The sequence below is a fragment of the Musca domestica genome, unplaced genomic scaffold (genome assembly GCF_030504385.1).
Source record: "Musca domestica strain aabys unplaced genomic scaffold, Musca_domestica.polishedcontigs.V.1.1 17, whole genome shotgun sequence".
Classification (NCBI taxonomy): Eukaryota; Metazoa; Arthropoda; class Insecta; order Diptera; family Muscidae; genus Musca; species Musca domestica.
The window spans coordinates 13,694,468-13,705,776 of record NW_026712230.1 but is presented as its reverse complement, the minus strand read 5'-3'; the positions used below and the strand labels follow the sequence as shown (position 1 = coordinate 13,705,776).

General features: G+C 36.7%; 1 protein-coding gene across 1 annotated transcript in view; it reads left to right on the top strand.

Annotated features, from left to right (window-relative positions):
• The first annotated feature begins 272 nt into the window (after window positions 1-272).
• Window positions 273-11,309, top strand: part of LOC101895484 (calmodulin-binding transcription activator 1) — a 180,981-nt gene continuing 169,944 nt past the window's right edge. The window contains exon 1 of the mRNA XM_059120576.1: window positions 273-1,008. The gene's annotated coding sequence lies outside the window, so the exon portion shown is untranslated. The remainder of the gene's footprint in view (window positions 1,009-11,309) is intronic.

Sequence of the window (11,309 nt, the reverse complement as noted above, 5' to 3'; positions counted from 1 at the left end):
TATTGATTGTGATGAATGATAAGCCTGGATTTTCTTTCAAAAATACTATTCAACTTGATCAATTTTTCAATTCCATGGAAAAAAATGTTATTACCTTTAATGTGCGCTCTGCAGTTCCGATTAAATATAATTTGCCTCGTGTAAACATCAGTTAACACAGAAATATGTGTCAAAGATTATTTTAGTTTTATTTTACTTTGAATTTCATTCTTTTGGTTGATTCCGTTTTGCACATGATTCTACCCATTGATTAGTCAAAAAGTCGACCTACGTATCCCTAATAGTTCTTGTGGCTGTCGTAAATAAGATTTTAATTAAATTTCCCATTAAATCTAATCAGATTTTTTCCAATATTCTCTGTAAAAGCTCAAACTATAACATTCTCGTGTACGTGACAATTGAAGCGGGCCTAATTTTGCATCACAATTCACGTGTTTTGGTATATCGCGAAAAGAATCTGGGATTTTTTGCAAAGTCCAATGAAGAAAAAATATTCTCATATTGCTTCTCTGTCGGTCGTGGTTTACACTTGGTGTGTTGTGTGTTGTTTAGTTTGTGTATGAGTTCGTGCGTATGTGTGTAAATTATTATTGACCAAAGTTAGAGCGAGCAGCAGCTGAAGAAGCGAAAAAATAATATTTTTGTTTACATTTTTCTGGTCTTGGTTGAAAAGCAAAGTGCAGAAAAAGTTGTGAAAATACCCAGAAATTAAATGAGAAAAGTGCATTGTTGTTCCCCAATAGCAAGGAGAGAAAAAATATTGGTAATAATTTGTTGAAAACTATTGTTATTTGTGTTTTCCTATTTTGCATTGGCATTTGTAGTTGAGCACTCCAACCAACCCTTTTACCACCCCCTTTTGTGTGACAGATTGTTTTCTTTTTGTCTGTGGCCCAAATGCTGCGTAAAACAGGCAATAAACTAATTATCAGAACCCAGCAACAACAATAATTAGCTGTTACTAGAGCTAGAACAACAGCAGCAACAACAATAGACAATTCATCAGAGGTAAATATAAATAAATATGTGTTGTTTTTGTATTTGTATTAAAATTTGTTGTTGCTCTTTTTTCTTCTTTGCCTTAGAACTACAGAGCCCATGTTGTTGTATGTGAACGGCGTTTCATTAGGGGTTTGCGTTAACATTGTTTACATTTTTAACAGAGCAGTTGATGTTAAAATATCAGAACAGAGACAGAAAAACGTGCGGACAATGGGGAAACAAAACAAATGTAATTTTGTTGTGGTTCCAAAGCAAATGTTATAAAATATTTGCCATGAAAAATGGACAAATTATTAAATAAGAATTGAATTAACAAGACGTTTGGGGATATTGTAAAAGATGCTGATTATTAGCCCAGTGTATTTTGTTATAATCAGAAAATACAAGCAAGGCTTTTGTGGTGGCTAGCTTTTGGTTAGTTTTCCCGATCATACTTTTGTGTAACTCATCGAATTAAATTGTTCCTAAAGAGTATCTAGTATGTTTGATATCTAATTTCTTCCATATACGCCATGACACTTGCGTGACCATATGGAGATCCTGGTTCTATCGTAGTTATACCCTTAAATATTGAATGCTCTATAAATCGAACGTTCTCACATTATTATTACTCTCCTTTTAGAAGCATAGCTGATGATTAACTACACCAAATAATTAAGAAGGAGGCATTGTGTTCGTCTTTGTCGTAGCAGGAACTTTGCAATTTCAAATTATCTCCCACGTTGTCATCCGGGTCACTATTCACTCGAGAAGTAAATCTAGAGTTAGATATATACATAGTAGGCAGTGCAATATTAAGGTAGTAAACACATACGTCAGGATTTAAGATGCTATCTTAAAGGCACCCATTGGATTGCCATTAAAAAAGAAATGCCAACTTGTGGTATCCAAAACAACAGGTTTTTCGAGATTTCAGATTTCTCCTCAAATACTTCGTCACTATCCACGGCCGCCAAATACCTCGACACTATCCTCCAACTAAAGTTGGAAGAGGAACACCGAGGAACGAGCAAACAGAGGCTTTAGTGCACACTATTCTTGCAAGAACTTCATAGGTAAAAGCTAAAAAGGACCTCAATATACACATAATTAAATGGATGTATGAGTCCATTGTTCACCAAATCCTATCCTATGGAGCTCTAGTCTGTTGGCATTCCTTAAAAAAGTCATGAAGTCCTGATAGGTACGCCTGGGCTCGTAGAAATCCACATGACGGTTCAAAGATGGAATGCGGAACGGGAGCTGGTGTCTTCTGTGACACTCTTAATGTTCTTGAACATGTCTACAAGTTTAACAACTACTATAGCGTGTTTCAGGACTAAACCTCTGCGGTCAAAAAAGCCATAGACCTATTAATCACTAGGAACAACGAGGTTAGTGGTCCGGTGACTATATACGTCGATAACCAGGCGGCACTGAAAGCTTCAAACTCTTCCACTATTAAGTCTATGGCTGTTTTGGAATACAGGAGATCCTTGGAAAACACTAGGTTGTCCATTAAACTCTGTTGGGTTCCTGGTCATTACAGTATTCCAGGCAACGAGATTGCAGACGAATTGGCTAGCCTAGCGTCTGAATATATAGATATAGATTATAGATTTATAGACAAAATCAACTGATTTACAGACAAAATCAGTTTTTCCGGCTTTAAAAATAATTAATAAATATTATAGTATTTTGCTTTCTTTGTAACTTACAAAAAGACATATCGATTCCAAATAATCTGTTATAAAACCAGGATGGTTGAAATCCTAAAATGTGGCAAAAGGCAGAAAAAACACATGTCTTCCTCGGAATCCACCCCCATTGATTGTACATAAAGAAGGCTACCTAGGAAAACCACTTTATTTTTGGATCAATTAGGTTCAAGAAAGTGATTTCATCTGAATTCCTATTGGGAGAGAATTGACTAGAATGTGGGAAAACGTTTTTCCAGCATGTAACACATGCCCTGACAAACCTACACAACCCACTTATGAAGATTATGAGTAAAGTTAAACATCTTACTGATTTGTTAAACCTGAAGTTAGAAGCAGAACCTGTTTATTAGTGCTCCAAACAATCACAATCCAAACTGCTGATCTAACCTCATTTTAGAAATAGTAAGGTCCTCTGACCCCGGACCATAAGCGGCAATAAACAATCACTAGTTATGAATGTAGAGATTCTTAAGAATAAACTTTGGGCTTTCCGTGTCCCACTAAGGTGGAAATGAGCCTCGTCAGTCAAAATGATTTTAGATGGGATTCCGGATCATTTTCATGATTTTCAAGAACCTAATCAGCAAAGCCACGATTTTGCTGATGACCAGCCTGCTTGTTTCTTGTGTTAAATGAATTTTAAACATTTCTATCCCTCTCTATATTGGAACAAATTATTTCTCTTTTTCGAAAAACTTTCAATTCTGTTCATCACTACCACTTTTGGTACACATACAAGCATTATTGTTTCTTTTCTTCACATTGGACTTTGAGTGTGTCCTTTGGTTCACACATGGATGTTGTTTTCAAAGCCCCCATATGACCATAGATCCCTAACCATTAGATTAGTTGCAACAACAGTGTACATGTGTTGCTTGTGTTGTGTCCTTTCAGTGTGCAACACACAATCCACTATGGCAAATACTACTTTGTTCTGCCGACCACCAGAAACGTTGTCGGTTCGTTTTGTCCATTATTTGTCCTTTGCATGAATGAGCGGCAAATGGACGACTTCAAAAAACACAAAAAATCCTCATCGTTCACATTTTTCTTTTCTTTTTTTTCGTCCACATTATGAACAAGTTCTTGTTTTTCATTCTTTAGTTCGTCCATGCCTTCTGTGTGTGAGTGTCCTTCATGTTTGCTTAGTTCATTGTTTAGAAAATTTAAAACAAGAGAAAAAAGGAGGATGCAAAGCAAAATCATATATCAAACGCGCATTCTATCACTGTTTAATCTGGCTACCATCTCTCTCTTTAGGTAGCACCTAATTAGAGAGTGAACACCCAGCAAATGAATAGACCCGCACTTGAAACACAACTAGTAGTGCACACTTTACCCACTAGTCCATTCAAAAATAAGTGTTTAACTAGAGAATGAGGTGAGAAATGAAATAGCATCGCAATTTCAGTTATTTTTGTTTAACACAATTCAAGGATACTAATGATAACGACTAACATTGTGTCGGCCAGGATAATATTACCGGGTCAAGAGGGGATCCAATGGGCGGGTTATGAAGAGCGCTATATTTTCTTATATTGAATAGTTAAAGATTCAACCAAAAGTCGCCACATTCAGCGACTATTTTCAGGATAACGCTGTGGCGGTAACCTTTGGAATACCTATTGATAAGTTCAAGATTCGATTTTATGTACCTGAAGATAAATTCATATTCAATTCTCCCTTTGCGGATAGAAGAGCACCATTTATAATATATATATATATATATATATATATATATATATATATATATATATATATATATATATATATATATATATATATATATATATATATATATATATATATATATATATATATATATATATATATATATATATATATATAATGATAACGACTAACATTGTGTCGGCCAGGATAATATTACCGGGTCAAGAGGGGATCCAATGGGCGGGTTATGAAGAGCGGTACATTTTCTTATATTGAATAGTTAAAGATTCAACCAAAATCGCCACATTCAGCGACTATTTTCAGGATAACGCTGTGGCGGTAACCTTTGGAATACCTATTGATAAGTTCAAGATTCGATTTTATGTACCTGAAGATAAATTCATATTCAATTCTCCCTTTGCGGATAGAAGAGCACCATTTATAATATATATATATATATATATATATATATATATATATATATATATATATATATATATATATATATATATATATATATATATATATATATATATAATATATATATATATATATATATATATATATATATATATATATATAATATTATAATACATATACAGGGTGAGATAAAAAAACTACAACACAGTCAAAACCCATAATTTTTACATTTTTTTTAAATTTATTGAATGAAAGCAAAAATTGTCGGAAATAGCATCAAATTTCCTTGGCCTCCAACCGGGCAATGAAACCGTCACACGCTGCCCGAATGTTGCTCTGCGGTATTTTGGCCCATTCCCGGCGAAGCTCTTGCTTGAGGTGATCGACACTTTGGTATTTTTTAGTGCCAACATTGCTTTCTTAAATACTCCAGACACAATAGTCCGGGATTAGTATCCGGAGATTTTGGGGGCCAGTGTGCGCTTGAAATGAAGCGAGGAACCTAATTTTGTAGCCATTCTTGGGTGGCGCGTGCTGAGAGCAATGGTGCTGAGCCCTGTTGGGATGGCCAAGGTCTGCGGCCTAAATGTTTGCGTGCCCAATGCTTTTATACACCCTGCAGAATATTTTCGCGATAATATTCGGCATTTTCTGATGCCACGGTCGATTAATACGAGCGGAGAGAGACCATCGGTTGTTATGGCGGTCCACACCATCACCATGGCCGGCGCTTGAGTTCTGGTGGCCAACCGAAAGTGCACATTTTCAGCTGACCTCTATGGCAAGTAAACACGAACATTTTGTTTGTTTTCAAACTGCTGGACAACGAATGTTCTCTCATCGGAGAAAACCAAATTCGGTAGTTCACTACTTTCGGCCAAGCGAAGCAACTCTTAAGCTTTTCTGAGTCTATTTTCTTTCTGTTGCGGTGTAAGTTTTTGCAAATTTTGGAATTTCAATGGCTTTACCCCGAGCTCATTTCTCAATATTTTCCGAATGGAATATTGCGATATGTTCAGCTCATGAGCCATTTTTCGGCACTGCGGCGCAGGACTCGATCAAGTCGCTTCTTTACTTTTCAACCCATTTCTGCTGATGATGATGCTTTCTTCCATCCACTTCCTTGACGTCGGTACGCTACGCTACCAGAATCACGGCAACGAGCGATTTTTCGAGACACAAAAGACTAATTCACATTTAAATGCTGGAGTGTTCTAACGATAGTCACTTTTGGTTTTTCAGCAAAATATAAAGAAATCACACAATCACGCTTGAATTCCATCACAAATAATTTTTTTCTGGAAAATTCTCACCAAAATGCTTTTGTACGCTTGTAAACAATATAATGAGCTGTCACTGGTATAATTTTAACAGTTGTCGGACGAGTGGCTTAGAAATGAGAGCAGTCTGAAGTTGGCTGCAGTTTTCTCATCTCACAAGTTTACACAAGTTTGTAAGTTTTTTGTGAAGTTAAATTTTCTTCACAATATTTGTTTGGCCTAAGGACTAAATGACCTGAATTTTTGCATATCCGACCGAATTCAGTCTAGAAACAAGTACATCAAATTTGGAAAACAGCGATTCAGATACAGCTATAGCTCCCATGTATTTGTTTCATCCTATTAGGGGTTTCAAGTCCCTCACATGCGTAATATGCACTCCACAAGAATGATATTTGGTACCAAATAGAGTTCAGAAATACCTTTGGATTTGGATATCGCTCCCATACATATCTTTAGCCGATTTCCGGTTTTTTGTGCACATCGAATATCCTCCAGAATTTGGAATAAATTTGGAAAATTTTCAAAAAAATTAAATCCGTTAAAAAATTCTGTTAAAATCTTAAAAATACCAATTGAAGCCATTATATTGGAGTCTATACGAAGACGTTAACCTGCATAGCCTACTTTTGCCATAAGCCATTACAATATTCAAATACGAAAATCCGGTGAATAAAGTAGCTAAAATTACCAAAATACCAAATATAGGGAAGTATCGTTTTGTCGGGGCTATACGAAGGCCTGTCATAGACTGTAGTTCCCATTACGAATTTCAAATACGAAATTTGACAAGTGTTGGGGAAATCCTAGAAATACCGAATATCTCAGGTAAAGCGTAGACTTATATAAACAATTCTCTTTCAATGGGTAAATTACTCAGAAGCCAATTCCATTGGCAAATGCGGCTAAAATCACCAAAATTCCCACTATCGGAGGCACCATTGTATTGGGGCTTTACGATATCGTGGACCTATATAGAAAATTCTCTTTCAAGGGATAAAGTACTCACAGAGAACTCCTTGTGAAGAACTGCAGACAATTCCATTTAAAAAGATGACAAAAATCATTAAAACATCGAATATTGGGAGGTACAGTTATGTGGGGTTATAGACGATATCATAGACCTATATATATATACAATTTTCTTCCAGGGAGTAAAGTACCCACAAGGAACTCCTTGTGTAGAATTTCAGACAATTCAATTGAAAAATGTGACATATCTGCACATAAAAGATTGATCTGTGCAAAATTTTAGCTTACTATCTTAATTCGTTTTGACTGTAGCGTGATTGCAACATACGGATGGATGGACAAGGACGCTGATCAAGAATATGTATAAAATTATTATTTCGATGAGTTACAAACGAAATGACGAACTTAATATACCCTCCATACTATGTATGGTGTAAGGTATAAAAAATGATAATCAAAATATTGAATATTTTGTGGTGAGGTGCCAGAAGGAGTTGACCAATAGATTCCATATTTATATCAGATCTTGTACTAATGGAAATATTGGAATGTGCGATGTTTAGAAGGAATCAGATGCTTTTTCGCATTTTATGTCAATTTTGGTTATTAAAAATGTTGTCTCCTTTGTGAGGGAAGTACCAGAAGGATGCTGGCCTATTTTCACACTAGATCTTTCATTTGTAAAAATATTGAGATGTGTGAAATTTAAAGAGAATCGGGTGCTTATTTCGCTTTTATGAACGTTTTGTTGATTAAAATGTTGACAACTTTGTGGGGGACAGGAACCAGAAGCAGTGTGCTGATATCTATTGTCTTCACAACACATCTTGTGTTAGTAGAAATTTTGCGATGTGTAAAGTTTAGAATGAATCGGAAACTTATTTCGCATTTTATGAGGGGTATAACTATTCAAAATGTTGACCCCTTTCTAGGGGAAGTGCCAGGCATCTTCACACCAGATCTTGTGTTAATAAAAACATTGGGATATGAGAATCAGATGCTTATTTCGTATTTTAGGGAGGTACATAATGGAGTGGGTCGATATTGTCCATTTTCGCACCTGACACCTGTAACACTGATACAATAATTATGATATTCAAAATTTGAACATAGTTGGATAATCCCCTCTTTTTCAATACGAAACAATTTTTTCTGTGAAAGTTTTGATCATTTGGTGGGAAGATACCAAAGGTTGTTCATCTTCGAACTCGATCTACGTTTGAAAATAATATTACAACTTACCAAGTTTGGACCAAATCGGATACTCCCTTTGAGAGTTATCGTTATCACCAGCCAGACAGACGGACGGACGGACATCGTCATTTATTCTGATGCCACGGTCGATTAATACGAGCGGAGAGCGACCATCGGCTGTTATCGCGGCCCACATCATCACCATGGCCGGCGCTTGAGTTCTGGTGGCCAAACGGAGGTGCACATTTTCAGCTGACCTCTTTAGCATGTAAACACGATCATTTTGATTGTTTACAAACTGCTGGACAACGAATGTTTTCTCATCGGAGAAAACCAAATTCGGCACTTTCGGCCAGGCGAAGCAATTCTTTAGCTCTTTTGAGTCTATTTTGTTTCTGTAGCGGTGTAAGTTCTTGCACTTTTTGGATTTTTAATGACTTTACCCCGAACTCATTTTTCAATATTTGCCGAATGGAATATTGCGATATGTTCAGCTCATGAGCCATTTTTCGGCACTGCGACGCGTGTTTCGATCAAGTTGCTTCTTTACTTGTCGAACCATTTCTACTGATGTTGCTGTTTTCTTCCATCCACTTCCTTGACGTCGGGATACGCTACCAGAATCACGGCAACGAGCGATGGTACGAGACACAAAAGATTTATTAACATTTAAATGCTGGAGTGCTCTAACGATAGCCACTTTTGGTTTTCCAGCAAAATATAAAGAAATCACACAATCACGCTTGAATTCCATCACAAATAATTTTTTTCTGGAAAATTCTCGCTAGATCGACTCCAAATGTTCTGAAACGGATTTGGTCCAAAAAGACCTAGAGTCTAAAACCGTTATTTCGACGAGGCTAGTTTTGGCCGCATCAAATGATGTATACCCTCTCTAGCCATATGACTGAAGGTATAAAAAATGTCTTCACTTCGAGATTGATCCAGATTTTGCAATCTCTATATTTCTCTACGCACATGTCAAACTTCTTGGCATCCTAAGTAGTCTCTAGAATTTCAAGATTTGTCTTTGATATCTGCTGTTTTCAACAAGCAACTAGTGTCACATTCCCTTGGCTTCGACATCTTAGGTCCTTAACTTAAAGACATCAAGAGTCCTTAAGTTTGCTTTACATATTTTCAAGTGTAATTCACTGCCACTGGGTGGTGGATACTTAATGTAGTAGGCAGTGTAAAAGATATAGGGGTTATGCGTTCAGTATGAGTGTATGTGTCTGTGTGTGTGTGTTTGTTAAGCTTCCTTAGTATTTGTAATGTCGACACTATTTTTAGTGGCTCATAATTCACACACACTTTTTATTGCGTTCCATTCTTTCATTTCTGGTTTAGTCAGTCTTTTGTTTGAGTGCTGAGTGTGTGCGTCCTGGCTGCCAGTCTGCCCCTTTGTCTGTCTGCTGGTCGTTTAGTTTTGTGTGTGTGTGTAACTGATTGCCGCCTAAGAAGTATGCAAATCGCAATAAATATGTCCTGTGTGTGCTTTTTTTTGTGCTTTTGATGTAAAGATAGTGGAGCTATTTATTTTCAGCTTTTTGTTCAATGTTCCCGCCAAAAGCTAAACATATCGGCCATTCATTTCGGCCATATGGCTGAGAAAAGCCTAACACACATATATTGTGCTCGTCGTGGTCATACTTACTGAGTGGTCAGCTAACAGAGTGGCAAGGCAGACAGTAGATTGCCTAAAATTGTTGTCCCTGGCCTGGGAAGTTTTTGGGCCTACGAAGCTTCTTGTGCCGGATTATTGCCATTTGGTGGGGACTACCTCCCTGTGGCCACTGTCGATGTTTTGTCCTTACGCTGTTTCGTTACTTTTAACATTTGACGTTGTTTTCGGGCCATTTATAGTTCAGGCCATCAAGAATAATGTGGAGCGGGTTTTTTCGTTGTTTCTAAAGAATTACTCTTCTTTAAACGCATATGTCCCCAAAAAATTGCCCTACTACCCCCATACAAGTTTTTTATATTCACACACGTGTAAGTGTGTGCGTTGTTTAACATTTGAGCGTAGGACACACTCTCTCGGAGTTTTTTCCCTGTAACTCCTTTCCGAGTAGCCGTTCGCTGTGTGTGGCATCTAAAATAAAGCCACTATTTCTAAACGTGTTTTTAAGTTCATGTAATTGTTTGTTTTTGCACTGCCACCACTCAATAGAAATTGTAACGAGGGGAGTGTATGTGTTGTGTGTGCATGTAGTGTGTCGGCATATCCTCCTCATCGTTGCTGTTGTCGTTGTCGTTGTTGTCATTGTCGTCATCGTACATTATCTTGTTAGGCATAACTCAACTCTGAAGTGCATTTTGTCGAGTGTTGTCTTTTTGTCTATTTTTTTTTGTTCATAGAGACAGAATAAACCGAAAGGGGAATCTTTGAACAGTGGTCTTTGATGCCAATTTATATGAATTTTCAAAAAAAAAAAAGTAAAATAGCATCGATCGGCTTTGCCGACAGATGTATACCCCCAGGCTTGAGTTTCGATTATTCAAACTGTTGACTCTTTATGGGGGAGGCTCTGAAGCAGTTGCCCATTATTGACCAATTCGTATCTGACCTAAGTCTGATATAAATATTACAACGTGCCAGATTTTGAAGGTGAAGCTGTATACCCCCAGGCTTGAGTTTCGATTATTCAAACTGTTGACTCTTTATGGGGGAGGTTCCGAAGCAGTTGGCCAATACTGACCAATTCGTATCTGACCTAAGTCTGATATAAATATTGCAACGTGCCTGATTTTGACTATATCGACTACTTCCTATACATTATACGAGATGCACATATCTCATTTTTGGAAAATGTGGGAATTTTTGAAAATTTATATCCAATTTTATGCGAAATCATAAATTCCGATAAATCACATATTCATGTCACATTTCTGGCTAAGAGAAATATTTAGATGTAGCATGACATCTAAAGTGACAGATAAAAGTATTGAAAATTGTGACCCTTTGTGGGTAGGCTACCAGAAGGGGTTGGCTGATTTATATCATCTTTTCAATGCGTTAGCAAAGAAATGTTTGTGTGATTGTTAAAAATTTAGATTTAGTATCTGA